The sequence below is a fragment of the Parasteatoda tepidariorum genome, chromosome 6, assembly GCF_982258835.1.
Source record: "Parasteatoda tepidariorum strain Cologne lab strain chromosome 6, Ptep-v5.0, whole genome shotgun sequence".
NCBI classification, from domain to species: domain Eukaryota; kingdom Metazoa; phylum Arthropoda; class Arachnida; order Araneae; family Theridiidae; genus Parasteatoda; species Parasteatoda tepidariorum.
Window position 1 is genome coordinate 67,610,204 of NC_141760.1, and position 20,165 is coordinate 67,630,368.

Sequence of the window (20,165 nt, forward strand, 5' to 3'; positions counted from 1 at the left end):
CTGGAATAATATTAGACCTATTTGTTGATTTAAAAATTATTTTGGGCAATAGATATTGATTAAATGAAGGCTCATTAAATAAAAATAGCTCTTAAAGAATATAATAAATTTGACCATTATTTTTGAATTTATCAGACTTATAAGTTAAAACTCAGAAAAATGTCTGTAAAATCTTTTTAGAATTTCTTAAGCAATTTTGCTCATATTTTGAAAAAAACATTTTTTTTAAAACAATTTAATATTTAAAATATGATTATGATTTATTCTCTAGAAAATCTAAAATAAAACGTATGTTAAATATCTTAAGTTATTTAGTTCACATAAACCTATATTTTAAAGATATCTTCAGATTATACTTTGAAAATTTTCTTCAGATTCTATTTTGAAGATTTTCTTCAGATTCTATTCTGAAGATTTCCTTCAGATTCTATTCTTAAGAATATCTTAAGTTATTTGGCCCACGTAAACCTAAATCTTAAGAAAATCTTAAGATTATATTTTGAGGATTTTCTTCAGATTATTTTCTTAAGATTTTCTTCAGAAAATATTCTTAAGAATATCTTAAGTTATTTGGCCCACGTAAACCTAAATCTTAAGAAAATCTTAAGATTATATTTTGAAGATTTTCTTCAGATTATTTTCTTAAGATTTTCTTCAGAAAATATTCTTAAGAAATTCTTAAGAATGAATGGGCCAAATAACTTAAGATATTCTTAAGAATTTTTTTTAAGAAATTCTTAAGATTCTTTTTAGTGGGGAAGCCACTTTTCTAAACTTTAGTTATACTAGAAAATAAACTCTGTAATATTTTAAACATTCTTTCAATGGTTTATTCATCTTGTGCATAGAGATATTTTTTGCGATTCCTAAAACACGTAATAAAATAAAGAATATGTCAAGACTTTATAAAAAAACATAATCGTAAGAAAAACATGCGTGCTAGGGGAAATTAAAAATCCCGACCCACTTACAAAAGTTTTGGTACCGTTGCACGGAATGTGCTGGAATATAGCCAACCACAAAAGAACAAAAAAATAGCAAAACAAGGAAGATGAGCACCGAAATGACATAGTCATTCTTTTCTTTTTTTAGTTTTTTCTTTACCAGTCTAAGTAGAATAGGTCGGAGAAAAGAAAAATAATAGTTTGCTACCAGTAATTTAAAATAACGAGATAGCTAGGAAAATATAAGAAGTTTAAAAATAACGAGAGTATTACGGATCTACTATCACTTGAATTTGAAGAACTCACGCCTTTTCCACATCAGTTGTTATTGAACAATGAATTTTGCGAAGGATTTATTTAAAAATGCAACTACTTTTTAAACTGAGTTATTGTAAAATAATTTTTGTGACAAATATGCTAATAATGAATTTTATTCTCACGCATGAATTGATGTTAGAGTGCTCATTAAAATATAATAATACTAGAACGTATTTTGGAATAACATTGTATTTCACCCACAATTGTTAAAATGTAACATTTCGTTTTTGTTTTTATCTTTAAGCTTTAACTTTATTGATTGGGTAAATAAATTGAATCATATGTGTTTCTTTAAGTACTTAAAATTGCTTTTTTTAAGAAAACCAAATAAAACAATGTTTTTATAGGGAATTATTTAAAAAATGAGCCATTTTTTTAAAAATTTTATTTATTACGTTCAAACATATAAATTATTATGTGATGGCACGAAATTTATGTTTAGTAATGATTTGAACATTGTAAAAACTGCGGTGTAATAGCTTGGTGTAATATGTGTTGAAAAACTCGAAAAAATTACTTCCTCAAGTTAACATTAAAATGAGCGTTCATTCTCGTATACATTTTAAAGAGTGAAATTCAAGCTAAACACAACTAAGTTAAATAACTTTTCCCAAATTCTCGCACTTGCACACCATTCGAATTATTTGCACTTCCGAAAACACTGATTTCGACATACTTTGGGCAACGTCAATAAGTTGTTGAAAGTTGAGTACGTTGAGGCGTAGGTTTGTCGATGGTTTGCACATTGCGATACATCTACAGAGCAGATGTCCGCCATCACAAAATGTACGTGAGCTGCTGAAATTTTCATTCTAAAATTGTGGTTAAATAACCCGGATCAATCTGTTCATCGAATTAACCATAAAGTTTACGGTAAAATATTTTTTTTTTTTACCTTTACGTTTGTAAAACCGTGTTCAACTGTTATATTTAAAAATAATGAATACATAATAATATGGTTTTTTAGGCATTTACAACTAACATGAAAATAATAGAAATTTTTTTTTGTGTCAGAAAATTTCTGGTGCTGGCAGCTACGCGTGAAGGAGAGTATCGTATTCTAATTGTCTAGGGTCACAAATCGGGGAGTGCAGATTACTAGAAACTTTTCATGTGTTAAATAGAATGGAGGAAATATTGTGTACTTTTAACAACACAATGTTACTTAAACAACTCGATATTTTCCCCATTCATTTATTCTCCTCCATTTCCTAGAATCCCAGTTTTATATGGGATTCAAACCATCATTCTGTCAGTTAAGAGAGTGACAGATTAGACCTCTCGATTATGATATGTACCCAGCTGAAAGAAACTAAGTGTCTCTATTTGGTGGGCCTAGTTGGTGCAATAAAATTCTGGTTGCTTAACCATATTAGGTGAAAGCAGTTAATAAATGGTTTCTCTCACAGTTTGAATAAGATCTCATTTGTGGATATTTGACTGCTCTGCTTTAATATGGTATACGAAAACTAAATAAACTTTTATTTAACCCTTTTTCTGAGAAATTTCCAAGAATGCTTATCAATAATTGTGTAAGAGGGATGGTTATATTTTAATTTATGTGTACGCATCAATTGTTTCAAGTAATGTAATTATAAATTTCCATTCGATTCTCTTTTTATAAGACTTGCTCGAGTAAACTGCGTACGTGCTGAATTGTGTTAATGCCCAGCGCTGTGTCAATGCTTGATTAACAAACTAATTTTATTCTAAGTAGTGTACTCATGCGAATTAAAGTAATGATTCTTACTTCATATTGTGTCGCAAAATTAACTTTATTGACTCTTATTTTATTTTATCTTACTGTGATTAGATTTTTGCTGCTAAACAACAACTGCGGGGATCTACTTTGCACCAAGTTGAGTAAAAAACAACAACATTCTTTAATTTTCACAATTTCTGGAACTAACCTTGCTTCTTAGTGCAGGGACACACCTGGAACAAAGTGTTACTGTAGTGTTTCACTACATTACTTTGGAGCAAAATGGATTTCACAACTTTTGGTGTTAAAATACACTTAGGTTTTTTTACAGCAAGATAAAACTGACAAAAATGAGTATTATACTGCTTTGGTCGAAATTTCGATTGCGGTTTCTTCATGACATTTTTCTATTCTACAGAAACCATAAATGGTTGCGATAATTGTTCATGTAAGCTTCAGTAGCAAACAATAGCCTTAAATTTATATGGTATTTAATTGAAGCATATTATCAAACTTAAACTTGACTACATAACTAGACCGAACTAGCAAAAAAGTTCATAAACTCGTCAGTCACTATGATCAGCAATAGGGTCTGCACAGTTAGTGAGATTTTGTTTACTTTAAAAAGAGAAAATGACTTTTAAATCAAATTTATTTAAACTTGGCAAATTTGGAGACTGCTTTTCTTATAATGAGGTAAAATAATGAAATTAAGAAAAGTCGATTTGAAAGAGTTTGCAGAATTTTATGATTTACTTCGGTTACAGATGTGTTCGATTTCGTACGTAGCACGTATTATAGCTTATCCACTTCCTGAACAGTCTCATGCTTTGAGGAGCATTTTATTTCTTATAATTTATTCCTTGTCCTTTGACCTAAGGCAAACGAGCAAATATGTCTTGGGTGTTCCTTCTAATGTAAAGCAATCAAAGCTTCATTTTTACTCAAACAATCCCTAGCAAAGAGAAGCTTGTTCAAACGATATTCCGATGTTTCCTAGGTTTAGTTTGAATTACTAGGCAATAGTAGCAGCAAATGTAAATCTGACAAAAATGGGAAAAGAAAATAAGAAAAAAAATCTTTTTTTTTTTAAATACTGGTTATCCATAATACTATTCCGTTGTAATGATTTTCATCCAGTAAACATAACTACTTACTAAATACTGTTTAAAAAATGTTTATTTTCATTCTTCATTTTTGCTATGTGCTATGTTTTATTTTGAAATACAAGACACAATTTTTTAGAATCTATCAACAACACATTTAATAATTACTAAACTTTACAAGAAAGCATTCATATCTAATTGTAAAATTTGAAAATAACCTTTTAATCTTAGTGTTTAAATCAATCTTCTTTTTCAAGTTTAATCGATGAATCTCACAAAACTACAATTTGTAGTATGTTATGCAAGCTTTCATAAACGATGTTATCATTTATATTATTTCCTACATGCCAAGTTTCACCTGATTATAATTTATCTGATGATTTAATTCTCTAATGTTATGTAAAGAAAAAAAACTCAAAATTCATAAAAAAATTTTATGAAAATTTAAAATATGTACATTTTAAAAGCTATTTCTTTGCTTTGAATTTTTGAAAAAAAATGTTTTAATAATTCTTATAAAAAATTATCTATTTGCTACTGCTTGTTCAGATAAATTCCAATTTTCTTAAAATATATTTGGACATTATTCTAACTAATAAATGCATTACGTTGTGTTACAACTAATTCGACCATAATAATAAGGGATTTAGCTAAAATAGAAACAATATCTTCTAGAAAATACAATAGTTGAAATTCGTAAGACATAAGTCATAAATGCTGTTATTAAATTATATTAATCTCTTAACGCTCATTTCTGGTCTCCTTTCTTTCCAAGCATTCGCTATTTAAAATACATTTATTTTAATTGAATTTCCGAAATAAAAATTCAATAAACTGAAACATTCGAAATATAAATGGAAATCAATTTATTTTCAGATATTTGTCAGATAATTTCTGTCAATTTGTCAGTTTATTTTTCCTGTCTCAAAAATAATATCTTGCTCTAACTTAACCAATTAAGACAGTTTTAAGTTACAGCACGCAATAATTAGGTATTTTGCCAAAAATATGAAATTTACATCTTAAAACAACATTCATGTTCCAGAAAATACTAAAGTTCTATATCGTAGGACAGCAGCCAAAAGCGGTGTTATTAATTTATATTCATCTTTCATCGCCCGTCTGTGACTTATGAAAGAAATCATTTTTAGACAGTCCGTGGCCTCTCTCGTGACGATGGTTACAAATATGGAAGAACCTCCTTAACCTTGCATCAAAACAAATGCAACTAAAACAAACTTTTTGGAAACTCTGCCACTAAGAAAGGATTACGTGACTGGAAACCGCACGAAGGTGCTTTACTTTTACTTTTGGTTATAGGGATTGGATGCTTCTGAATCATTTGCTCTGCGATTTCCCCCGATCCTCTGCTGAGTTTGAGTAATCGATACGGACATCTCAGACCATTTTCTCTCCTTTACGTTCTAGAATGATGCGGATTTTCAACGATTATTTGGTTAAACATTCAATCTTACCGGATAAATAAAACGGCCCATTGGTTTGTGAAAGCAAATATCATTTCGATAGGAAGGTTAGATTTAGTTTGCGCTATGTATTCATAGTATGGGCATTATCTTAGACTTATCATTAAATGTAGGTATTTGATAACCTTTACATGTCGCTAACAAATACCAATGCAAAATAAGCTGCTTTTTTATATTTCTAAAATGTTTGACTTATTATTAAAGTATTGTGTTTTGACATAAGCATTAGAATAATATTGTTTGCTCATAGAAAAATGAATGATATAGCCATATCTGCACCAAATCAACTATAAAAATATATCTCGATATCATAAAAAAATGTGAATGTCTATGTGATAAAAAAATGAATAATTTACGTACTAAAACCGAAATATGCGGTATTTGAACCATTCAGTTGATAATTTGTCAGTTCATTTAGTAAGGGTTTAACAGAAATCTAATTTTTAAAATTATACTTCTAACTGGCCACGATTGCCTGAAAAAACATCTTTGTCGCACCAACGTGGTTCATGATCCCTTTTGTAGATTGTGTGACCTCCACGAGGTCATGGACTTGCCTCACCTGTCTAGGTGCCCTGCTCTCGCTCGGAAATCTATCTGGGAACTCTACTGGATTTCTCGCTCTCATTTATAGATTTATTGTTATCTTTTTTTCAATTGTGTTTTAATGTGCTATTGGAAATGAAAAAAATATATATATAGCTCTTATTACCATGCATTTAACAGTAACAAATCTAGAACTAAAAATTAAATTTGAACGTATCAAATTAAATAAAAGGTTTTAATGAAATGTTTCAAGATAAAGTACCGAATTTTATCCTCAGATATAATACAATATTGTATTGTTGATTTCATTAAAATCTTTACCAAAGCGCCTCGGTAAAATTTACCGAGCTTTTTCGTGTTCTCATAGAACCAGAAACTCAGAAAATTTTACGATATTCGGGTAATCTAGACCACACTTTTCTCAGTGTATAGATTTCTATTTAAATCGACATTTGAAATTGAGATTTATAAATTTATCCTCATTAATTTAGGAAATGAAATGATCCATAAGGAATCTAACTAACTGTTAATATAATTGCTAAGTTAGATCTGAAGGAAATGTATACTTTCCATAAATATACATGTTTTTCAATGGATATGAATTAGTAATACTCAATAGAAAAATAGCTAAAATTACACTCATTATACTATTGAATATAATTATTTTTTTATATAATTTAACTTGTCTGCCAAAACTTATTTGAAATTTATTAACTAATTTACATTTGAAAAATTATTTGTTTTGATTCTATTGTTATTCGAGGTATTTTTAAAAATGTTATTAAATCTCACATTTTATTATGTTTTACTTATGAAAGAAATCATTTTTAGGAAATCCGCAGCCTTTCGTGACGATGGTTACATATATGGAAGAGCCTCCTTACTTATATAAAAATATTTCCAAATTACTGCTTGAATTAAAAAAATTGTAAATATCTTTCACACAATGATTTCTAATAATTGTATTCTGCTTTATGCTTAAAACAATTATGGAAAATTGTATTCCATTACAAGATGTAGAAATGTTACATCATATACATAAGTCAATATATACTTGATAAAATAGGCACTTCAAAAATAACGAAAGCGGAAAACGTGAACTCAGTAGACGTAAATGAAATAGACGTAAATGAAATAGACGTAAATGAATGAGAATAAAAAATTATAAAAACCGTGTTTTTCTAGTTTTGCTTTTGCTTTGGAAAAAAATTCCATCCAGGCAATATTATACTCTACTTATCTATGCGATGTGATGCTCTGCGACAATTTTTGAATGCTCGAAACACACCGACTTTTCCATCTTTATGTTTTATAAATCAAATGAAGTGCTCACATTATTAAGTACATCTTTCCATCTCTGTTTGTCGGGATTAAACATCTGATACGTAATTTCATTGAATAACGTAATTTCATGATGCAGTATGTTTTGTATTACATCATAATAAATTATATAATACGCAAGGAGGTATTATAACCATTATCTTTCATTAGATAAACAATTAATTGCTGGCACCAATTTATAAAGTATTTAAGTTTATCAATGTCCATTTCCCTTTGCTTTTTTAATTATGTATGCAATCGAAATTTAGAACTTAAAATTTTTGAGTCTTCAAATAAATGTTTCTCCAAGCACTGAATTAGAGTTAAAAATGGTAAACACATCTTTAATGAGCATTTTATGAACTAATTAACTTCCCCTGAGTCAGTAAATAGATATTTCTAAAGTATAAAAAGTAACAGCAATTTTCGTAATTGGGCATTTGCTAAAGCGTCATACAGCCATTAAATCTCTAATTAGATATACCTAGATTTTCTAATACAGCTTTAAGTATAGGTTTTGGAGTTGATAACTTTCGGTAAATTATTTGAGTTTCATCCCTCCGTAATGCAATCATCTGTCTTCAACATAGTGAATAACACAAGGCTAATTAAGCTACCGGAATTTTCAGATCGATGAGATATTTGAATGGATATTTCCTTACTCCCCTTCATAGAAAATTAATAACTTTTGAGTGGAAACTATTTTCGTTGATACAGCCTAAATATGAAATAAATAATCTGATTTGGAACTTATAAAACTTTTCTCAATGAAAGTAATCGAATTAAATGTTGCTCTTTATGTTCTTTCCCATGCAACAATTGTAACATTTATGTAAGATAAGATATAATAGGATTATTGAATCCCTTCCGAATAAATCTAATACAGCTTATATGAGTTTAATTTGCAGTACTAAAGATAAAGCAAACAATTTGTTTTGTATGAGCTTTTTTGTGATAAGGGTTTAAAACTCCAAAAAAATGGAGAATTGAAAAACATCAAATGTGATACTTTTCTGTCCTTCATTTAATTTTATTACATTGTAAGTTCTAAAAAGATGTGAAAATCGAAACAATAGATCGTCTGCTTTTGAAAGTACCCGTTACTATATGAATGGAAAAAATGTAAAAGAATGGCTTAATTACCGTATATTTTGGTTTTATTAACCATAATTGTGTTTTTTTTCAAACAAAAATGTCATTACCTTACAACAAGGTAATTTAACCAGAGTTTTTATTTATTTTCCGTGTGCAAAGTTATTAAAGATTTAAATACAATTCGTACAGTTTAAAATTGGTTTGATGCACTTGAGTACTAGTTCCTAAGCACCATTTTTTGTCGAGTTAACCCTTTTTTGTCTAGTTAATAACCACGCATTTTTGTCGAGTTGATTTTTTTTTTACTAGTTCCTAAGTAGCATTTTTTTCGAGTTCTTAAGTACCATTTTTTGGTCGAGTTGAGCGTATTTTGTATAGTTGACCAACTTTTGCCAAGTTCCTGAGTACATTTTTTGTCGAGTTGATAAGTTTTGTCGAGTTCCTGAGAATCCATTTGTCTCGAATTTCTAAGAACAATTTTTTGTCGAGTTCATAAGTACCATTTTTTTGTCCAGTTGACAATATTTTGTAGAGTATAATTTTTTGTCGAGTTGACAATTATTTATCGAGTAGGCCATTTTTGTCGAGTTTTTGAGTACCATTTTATGTCGAGTTGACCATTTCTTTTGAAGTTCCTAAGTAAAAATTTTTTGAAGTAACTTAAAAACTTATAGGGATACTTCAACACAATATCTTTAAAATACTGTTTGATTGTTTGCAAATATTGCTACTCAATTTAAATCTTTACGAATTTATTTATTGACAAATGTTGCAGCACAAAACATATAATGTTGCAGCAAATACATTGCAGTAAGTAAACAAAGTAAATAAATTAAATAAATAAATTAATTAAATAAAAATATTAAAATGCTGTCACAAAAAAGTTATTAAAGGAAATGTGACACCTAATATGTTGTTTAAAGTTTGAATAAGAAATAAACTCCTATTTATGCACCATTCTTAAAACTTCTCTTCTTGTGCTTAGTTCTCCTTTTTTAAAAACTAACATTCTCCTCGAAATGTTTTGAAAGCATTAAAATGATGTTCGCGTTTTCTTTGATAAAGAAAAAAAAAAAAACAGTAATTTTCTCACTCACTTTTTTTCCCTACTTTACAAATCCTTGCAACAGCGGCTCAAATAGATGAGAAGACTCCAAGACGTTTTTGAATAAACACGAATAAAATTATTTCGCTTGCTTTAACTTAGGTTGTCGAGTTGACTGGAAACTTTTCCTTTTTATTTGTTTTGCTAGTAAACTGAAAATATGTAAAAATAATTTTAAAAAAATTCACTCTAACACGGATATGAACATGTTTTTGGTCATACATTCTGGAATACAAGAACAGGAAACAAAAGTTATTTCTTATAATAATAATTTTAATCTTAAACTCTATATCTAAAATAAAAACATTCCATTTTTCTGACTTCTTATTTTTTAAGAGTTAGGAAGTATGTAGCTAATTAAATATTTTTTCACATTTTATGCTAAACTAGGTCAAAAATTAATATTTTCATTTCTTTATGTTAATTCTCATATCATTAGTAATAAAATTATATTTAATTTCTTGATAAAATTACACATTTATTTACAGAACAATATGTAATCATTTGATAGCTATAATGAAAATACATACTTTATATTTAGCTGGCGCTGAAAAAAATGTACCACTCATAATTTTCTAATTCATGATCTAATCTTCGCGTACTATTGGGGAGGTTTTTTAAGACTTATCTAAGAAAGCAGATTTAGGAAAATGAACGCTGCTCAAAATGTGTGTTTCAAGTAATTGACACATCTAAAAGTGTGTGCTTAAAAAATTGAATAAAGCTCAAAATGCATAATTAACAAAATGTGCATAGCTCAATATAAGCGTTTAGGGAAATGTACGTGGATCAAACTGTGTCCCTCCCAATTTTCCTTGTTTTTCAATAAGACACAGATGCCAATAAAGAAATCTGAGCTGTGGTAGTCTCAGAAAATGGAGTGCTCACCTCCCAATGAAGTGAGCCGGATAGGAATCTCGGCGCACCAGCTCGCACCGACCACAGTGGTGACGCAAAATATCGTCATTATTAGAAGTATTATGGGTTAGAGTCTCCTTGCAGCCACACTAACTGTGGTTCATCAAAAAGCCATCCACAAAGACAGATTTTTCTCCCTATACTTGATGCAGAACTTCCCTTGTCTTCTAGATTGGGATCAATATTACAAGGATACGAAGTTGAACATTGGTTGTCGCACACTAAAAATTCTGTCGACTGTTCAATGTGGGTTATAAAATAAAATAAGGAGATCTTCCGAGTGACTCACTTAACGATTACAATATCAGATTTGAAAGGTCTCATTTAAGGAAACTGCAAATTCAGTTCTACCACTGTCAAAGCTTTGAAGTGTCAAGTGTGCCGGTGGCCGCTCTGCAGATGACTGTCAGAAGCCTAGTGATAAGTAACCCAAATGTTTCAACTGTGCCCTCCACATCCGAGAATAAAACCCAACATCAAAACAGAACAAGTTCCAGTAAGGGTATTTTCGACAGAAAGACTCCTCATCAAAAAGCTGAAGAGACTCTTTAGGAAACAAGGAACTTGAAGAGATGTTCAGGACAATGATGTCAGTCCACAACAATGACCACTCATCTTAGCATTTATTTTCGACTTTATATTATCGCGGCTTAACTAATATAGATAAATCGGTCAATGTCGTCATCGTCAGTAGACACCGAGATCTTATATTCATCGTAACCGTGACATGTGACTTTTATGTCAAACAAATTAAAATCCCAAATATTTATAGTTTTGGTATCAAATTGAAACAAATGTATCAAGATACATATATATATATACATTTTTTTTTTCGTTCAGAATTTTAAAATTAATATTTTCAGTGATAGTACATTTTCGGTACTGTAAGTTTATTAGGAAAACTTTAAATAATAAACTGCATTGAAAAATAATTTTTGAATAACATCGATTAATTAATAATTGCAAAATATGGCAACTTTTGATATAATGAACCGATTCTTACGTCCTAAGATTCAATCTTAATTATTGGATAGGATATATGTTTTACTCCAATATATTTGGACAGACGATATTTTACATTTCGATTTTAGTCTAAATTTTCTTCAAATTAAAATCTGTCGATAGCTAAATATTTAAAAGGCATATAACTAAGTCAAAATCATTTAGATTTTGTTTTGATATTTTGTGGAATATTTTTAATGGAAAACTAGCCAATTTTTAGTGGTTTACTTATAAAATTTTACTTTAGGTCAGAAGAAGTGTCAAAACGAAATATATTTTCATTAAATTGTTTTCAAAGAACTCGCTTCAATAAAATAACTAATAATAATTTGTAGTTTTTATATTAAAAAAAAGGAATCTAAATTGCACTCAAACTTTGATAGATTGAAAAAAAATCTGTCACTCTCACTTTCGCAGATTCATGTCAGACTTTTTGGATTTCGATAGTGATAGACTGCTTGGATATGTAGGTGACGGATGATTCTAAGGAAATGACTTAGAGTCTAGCAATAAATTCGAGAAAAAAGGAGAAAAAATTGCACAAAAATGGAGAGAAATCGGTTGTTTGATATATGGAATGTCACGAAGAAAATTGAATCTTCTGTATTCTAAAATACAGTAAGAGTTTATTGTTGTATATGGTTTTGTTACGCTGTATAATGTTAAAAGATGAAATGTTATAAAAATGCAATAAAATTGATATAAAAATGTTGAAGAACTAACTACACTATAACCCAAATTAGTAACAATTTAATTTTTGAATTGAAATATTTTTTGTTTAAAATATATATATAGATATATGTATTAAAGAATTTTTTCCAAAACAATATTTCAATAATTAAATTTTTTAAAAAAAAATAAAAAGCAGGAAAACTAAATAAGGGAATGATATAATCTCGTAATAAGCTCACACGATTATATCCGAAAAAAGTGCTTTCTAGTATTGTGTTAATATAGCAGAAGCAAAATCTATCAAGATAAGACTGTTAGAATACACCAAAAACATTGAAGACACCAGAAAAATTGAAAAGAAAATAGAACAAAGCAAAAAATGCTAAATGAAACGAAAATATAAAAAATAAAACAATTACCGTATATTCCGGCGCATAACGCGCCCCGGCGTATAACGCGCACTCGTAATTTCGAATTACTTTTTTTAAATTTTAAAATATACTCTTCGTATAACGCTCACGAAAATTTGGATTGTACATGTGCAATATCTCGTCTTTCAAGATCGTAAATAAAAAGTATTTTTCCCTATCTTTTGCAAAAATAAAAGAACTGAATTTGACATGTATGTGAGGGTTGAATTGAAGGAGCAATAATGTGATTCTGGATGGACAAAAATGGTGTTAAATTGTGGGTAAAAAACATCTGGCAAATCCGTCCTGGTTGCGTTAGAAAACCACAAAGCCTTTTAGAGTGGGACATGTTTAGGTCCCACCTTACAGATAATACAAAAAATTTTTTTAATTATAATACAAAAAAATTTTAATAATTGTAATTGATAGTGGAAGACGAATATAATGAACTATTTATGTAATAACGAAAATCAATGAAGTATATAGGTAAAGGTATGTTATTTCTTTAAAATAAAAGTATTTTTTTATATTTAAATTTTTTAATCCATAATTTTTTATATTCGGCGTATACCGCTCACCCGTAGATTCCAATGTTATTTTTTGTATTAAAAGTGCGCGTTATACGCCGGAATATACGGAGCAAAAATAGAAAATAAAAATTTTAAAAAATACACCACGAAACTCAAAATGCAAGATATAAAACGAGTAACGAATTCAAATGTACTCTCACTTGAAAGCAGCTTTCAGAAATAATTTAAACCTTTGCTGTTGTATTAAGTTTACACACTGGTGTCACGTTGGTCGGAATTAATTTTCATACAATATGCAAGATTTTGTAGGAAGAATAAAATTTATTAATTCTTTTTCAAATTTCAGATATAGGTAATACAGTGTTTTAATTTTATGTAAAAATTATATTTTATTGCTCTCTATTGTGGAGTATCTCTCAAAGCAGTCTCCAATATGAAGCTCTGGTTTTCGAGAACATGTGTCGCAAAAAATAGTTAGTTTGACGTTTTTCGCCCTTACTTATTCAGTTTGAACATACAGAACAATCTTTACTCTTTACATCAGTGCCGCAATATACGTAGTTAGTCATTAAGCTGTGTCTAACATCTTTGCTGTGGTGTCTAAAAGCGGGCATACGACTGGAACGGTAAAAAAGCGTTTGTGGCTGAGAGTAGACATACGATTGCAAAGGGTTAAACTATTTCCATAACAAATTTATATTTATAATAATTATAAATTATTTAGATTACAAAATTTAAAAATATAAGCGTAAATAGAGGATGATGGAATGATTTGATGGTGCGTTCTTGCTAAAGTACAGAAACGAGTTTGATTTCTGAGTTACCTTAGATTGGCCCGAATCTGGATGTGCGTAAGGAAATAATATTATACTGAATTATTCAAATTTCATATATCTCGCGCACATCACAGTACCGACATAAGATATCCTCAGAGCTAGACGAATTGTAGGAAGAGACCCCCTTTTAGTTAGATTTACTATGGTCGGTTTGCGTGGTTTTCTTCTCCATGTAACGAAATAGCTACAATAGTCCCATCAAAAAGTTCAACAAAAAGGCAAATTTATCCTTATACTTGATCCAAGAAATCTCTTGTCTTCTCGATTAGGTTCAAAATTACAAGGCCATGGCGTTAAATATTGATAGTCGTTTAATCATAATTCGGATCGGCTGTTCAATGACGGTTATAATATATATAAAATGCAATTATTAAGATTTAATTTTTTCATTCCTTAAAATGATATAAGAAATTGTAAACCTAATAGTTCAAAGTATTTTCGATTAATATTAAATAAAGTAAGAAAAAATACTAAAAAATATTATAAATTATTTCTACCTTGAAATTACCTTTGTATGAACGAATTTTATAATTGTGAGCAAGAATTTTTCTGACCACGTAAAATGTTCTCGCATTTTAAAACATGTAAAAAGTAAAGTTAACATTATGCGTTCAAAACTTTAGACAAAACTCTCCAGACAAAACTATTAGAAAAATATTTCCCAGATTACGGATATTCTCAATATTTGGAGGTCAGAAATCCTAATCTCTCAAAAAGTGGTAATCAGAGAAATTGCGGTTTTCTGTCTTATTTCGTAGCTTAAAATATCCTCTACTCTACTTATTAGCAAATTTGAGGTCACCCTTTCGAACTAGAATGTTCGATCATAGATAAAAAGTTACTTAGAGTGTTTCTTTTTTTTGCGCACTGTACATAGTAAAAAAAGAAATCATGTAAAATTATCGGCGCTTAATGTTTTTACCGTAAATGACGATTTTCCTACTATGACGTCACTTATAGATATCCAATAACTAATTTTAGGAAGTAATCTTACAGTTGACTTCATAGTAATGCCTTTATTTATTCAACAACTGTCATTCTTATACCGGTAAATCTTAAAGAAATTGATAAAATTAGACAATTTAAAGTCCCTTTAATTCTTATTATTAAATTAGCTATCTGTTTACTTTTTCAAGAATTAAACTTTGTTAAGTTTGAACTGTAATGAATAATATTGCATGTATAATATTGTGCATAAACTGTATAAAATACAATGCAAAACGAACTATATCCATTTTTAAATTCAGACCAAAAATTATTGCATAACACTTAAATGTTTCATCAAAATTAATTTAATTTTCTTCCCATTTTATGTCAAGTAATTTAATAAATTAATTGCAATATCCATCTGCTATCATACTATCATATTATTTCATTAATATCATTATATCATATAACACAATTGTTTAATAATAATGTTAATCATAATATAATAATATTTTATCATTATAGTTAGACAGTCTTTGGTCACAATCACAATATTCTAATGATAGAAAATTATAGTACTTATATATTTGCTTTTCTATTCAAACTAAGAATATCGTTATTTAATATAACACAACTCTATTTGACGAATAGGGCTGTTTATGGACTGAGAAGATTTATTAAATCTAGATTTCTTTCCAGAAAAACAAAGTTCTTAATCTACAAAACTCTTGTCCGGCCAGTCTTGACATGCGCTTCTGAAGCTTGGACAATGACAAAATTGGAGGAAAATTGTATCGCAATATTTGAGAGAAAGATTTTGCGGGGTATACTTGGTGGTGTAAATGAAAACAATAACTGGAGAAGGAGATTTAACTTTGAACTGTACAAGATTTATAAAAAACCTGATATTATTAAATACATAAAAATAAATAGAATGAATTGGATCACCCACGTGATTCGAATGAGTAACGACAAAACAATAAAAAATATACTGCTTTTTAGACCAACTGGAAAAAGAAAGCGGTTAAGGCCACGGTTGAGATGGGCTGACTCAGTGGAGTCATATTTTCTCCCAATTAATGAAAAAAAATTGGAGATCAAAGATAAATCGGAAGTCGTCATGGAGAAATCTTCAGAGGAAGGCATTGGCTCACACTGGGCTGTCTGGCCAACTATGATGATGAATACATAATTGTTTAATAATAACGTTTATCATATTATAATAATATTGTATCATTATGTTTAAACAGTCTTCAGTCAAAATCAGAATATTCTTATGATCGAAATTTATTTATAAACTTGCTTTTTTATTAAAAAACAAATAATAATTTTAACTTAAAACGTAAGTTGAGATTTTAGATATTTCTATTTGAAATTTGAATCGATGATTTTTTAAAAAAAGTCGATATCGCAGTTAAATACAATATGCATCAACATTAACATTGTAAGCGTAGTAATTGTTCATTAGCATTCTGCCCATATTCCGGAAACTGTCAAGAATATTAAAATCAACCTTACTTTTTAACACATGAATGAGTAAAGATTGAAAGCAAACAGTTTTACGCATACATACATTATGAATGCTCACTTAGGCGAATTAATGTTGACGATTAATGGAAATTTCTAACGTTTGGTCATTTGTCAGAAACTTCAGAGAATAACTCGATTATTCTTAGTTTCAAGTATTCCAAAATATATTTTGCGTGCAATATATCAAATTGATGTTAACAAAGAATAATAATTCATTATTTGTTTCGGAATTTTTTACTGGAGTAACAATGATTAATCATGTATTGCTAAGAATCATAATTATTTTTAATACTTAGGAATTCCTGTTTTTTGTTACTTTTTAAAATATGTATAGATAAAAAAAACCAAATCTGATAAAGTTTTCATTTAGATAATATATTATGTTTAGGTATTGCATAAAATTAGCATATTTAATTTTTGCTAAATAAAATAAGCCAAGAAATGATAAATTTATGCTTATAATTTTTTAAAATGTTGCTTTTAAAATGCTTCCTTCAGAAATGTACTTTTAGTTATGAAAATGCATTTTCTTTATGGTTCATCAATTAAAAAAAAGTTCACAAATTATGAATACATGTATTTTGAGCAATGTGTTTCTCTTTTTAAATTGCTTAAAATTAATACTGAGGATGAAGTAGATATTTCAAGGTGATGTTCTGTATTTTCTAACATATAAAACCAAATATTTCTTAGAAAAAAGTAGAATTTTTAATATTGAAGAATCAGCTCATTTTAGTAGTGTTTGTAAACATAGTTATAAATCGACTATTTTCTTAAACACCTTAAAAGCCATCTTCTTTTTTGATGCATCAGAACCAACATCTAAACCGTTTATTCTTTCGTTTGTGGATACTCAATCGTTATAGACCCTCTAAGACAGTTAGGTAGCATTTTGAGAGTTCGTAGTCATTTACCAATTTAGGTCCAAAAAGGTTTTCCTGTTAGCTTTGATGTGATTTTTGCTGCAATGTTCACGTAGTATTTTTAGTGAATTTGGTCATTTTTTTGCATAAAAATGACAATGCTTAAAGTCACAGCTAGTTGATTAGATTTTCTTAAGAAAGAAGATTTTAACTACTTAGTTTTGCTAATCTATTTATATTCACGAATAATTATGTTAACAAATAATATCAAAGTAACTATTTTGTCTGTGAAATACATTAAATCTTTAAAAACGTTAGTTTTGATTTCAATAGTGATCTACACAGTTAAGATAAAAAGGATAAAAGTGAAATTATTAACAAAGACAATTAAAAAAACTTCGCGGTATTTATTGCGCATAAACTTAAAGTATGTAAAACTCATAAAATGAGTTTAAAATGTTGAAAAAAAAGGAAAAATACGTAAGAAAAATGTTCAAAGTGAGGAAAAAAATATTTTTTAAAAAAGTATTCAAAAAGTTAAAAAAACAACAAACAATCACGGAAGCAAAATAAGGAAAAGATATAATCTCGCAATCAGCTCACACAATTATATCCGAAAAAGTGCTTTCTTATATTGAATTCCTAATTTTGTTTTGGCTATATAAATACAATATTAGAAAGCACTTTTTTTCGCATGTAATCGTGCGAGCTGATGACGAGATTATGTATTTTTCTTATTTTCTTAAAATTTTTCGAATGTTTTCTTTTTTAATTTTTACTTTCTTTTTAAAAATTCCTTACAACTTCTTAATACTTTCCCAATATTTTTAACTGATATATATATATATATATATATATATATATCCTTTAATAATAATTGTCCAGGTTCAATAATACTAATTTTATTCATTATAATTCTTTGAAAAAGGATTATTGGTAGAGTTGTTAAGTTTCTTAAGAAAGCGAAAGCGTTGTTGGCATTTATGAAAGAAGTAACATTTAATGAATGAATATTAGACTTAGCGTCATACATGTTGTATTTTAATAGCATAATTATTGTTTGTTCTAGCGCATTTTCAATTGCAGATCATATACTTTAATTTAAACTAATTATTTATTAAAGACTGAAAAATTTTACTTTTTAAAGAAAAAGTAGTTTTAAAAATTTTAATAATTGATTTAAATATATAAGACTTTAAGCTAGAATACTTTTCAAATGTGGTTCATTTAGAAATGAGCGGAGCAAGTAAATTTGAAAGAAAACTAGATATATAAAATTACGTAGAATTGGAGGGACAGCGAACATGGCATCAGCATGGGGAGCATCAACTAACAGGGGTGGAACCCACTAGCCTTTTAAATGGAATTTTTATTTTATATATTTCTCTAGAGAAAGATGTAATCATTTATGATTTGTTTTACAACTATCTTTCAAAAATATTTACTTTGTTGTTCTTCTTCTACATTAATACCCCACTATTCATAATCAATTCCACTCCTATTTGCACATTTTTGGAAATAAAATTTTCCTGATTGAGTAATTTATTGATATTCAGTAAAATAAATTTATTATCCCCACAGAGTAATATATCACCACATCCGCAAACATTAAATGCAAAACCATGGAAACTTCTACGATTTACAATTGCATTTAACGCATACGATTTCTAAATTTAAGTTAAGTGGTGAATAATTTAGGATTTTACGACACAATGCCTCCCGACTAAAAGCAAGTTATTTTAAACACCACATAAACGTTAAACTATCATTTATATAATTATGAGCGATTTATGACAGTGAATGCCTCATTCAGTCACTCCTTCATCTGAGACGTAAAACAATTATTCATTTTTATTCCTCTTGTAATTGCGATAGGTACCTTATTGCAAAGAGCAATATAGAAAATCCTTGCGTTCGGATGAGATTGGGTAGTAAGAAAAATGGAATTATCTTTTACCATACGTAATTATCTTTTCAAAATAATGTATTAACGAGGTTTATTACTAAGGAAATCCAAGTTTTCAGAAAAAAAGCATATGCTTGCTTACGCAGTAATGAAAGAAACATAATTCAATTGCAGGTAATTGCTGCAGTGAAAATATTTCCCCATTACTATAAATTACTTTGCGCAGTAGAATGGTTTGCTTTTTCTTGTAAACATTCTCAATGAATAATTGGTCATACGTAAGCAATCTGTTTTATTTTTGGACGAAAAACTACGTTACGGTATGCTATTGATTAGAAAAGGCTTTTATTTAAAGCATATGGTATATCTTTCGTTTTTCATTCGATAAAATTGGAAATAAATGTGTTACATTTACAGGGTGGTCGCATCCGGGAAAAATTAAGAAAGTGGTGGATTGGTTTATATTACATAAACGAATTGCATTTACTTGTTACTATTAACCAAAATACATTTGTAAATAAAAGGAACGATATCTAGTTGTTAAAACTGTCTAACTTAAATCCTAAAATGAAAGTAAAATTTTGTAATTTACCTTAAAAAAATTATAATTTTCATACTTTTAATTTTTTCCGGTTGTGAATACTTTGATTAAAGTATTATTTCATGAAATCATAATGAGTTTCATTTTTAATTTACAATAAACAAAATATGTGCAACATAAGAATAATTAAAAATGTTCCAAACATTCATTTCTTTAGAAAATTTCTTAAATATTCTAAATTGCATACATTAATATTTTTTACAGATGTTAGAGAATAGGCATTTTTAATTTATGACATTTTAATGTTCATTCATAAGTATTCATAAATGTAATTTTTAAATAATACGAATCAAGCCAATTTTACTTCAAAAATATATTTGAAATAAAAAATGCCATAAAAAGAAATCGCA

General features: G+C 28.4%; 1 protein-coding gene across 1 annotated transcript in view; it reads left to right on the forward strand.

Moving 5' to 3' along the window:
• LOC107442246 (kin of IRRE-like protein 3) overlaps positions 1-20,165 on the forward strand; it is a 103,660-nt gene that overhangs the window by 39,438 nt on the left and 44,057 nt on the right. The window lies entirely within an intron of this gene.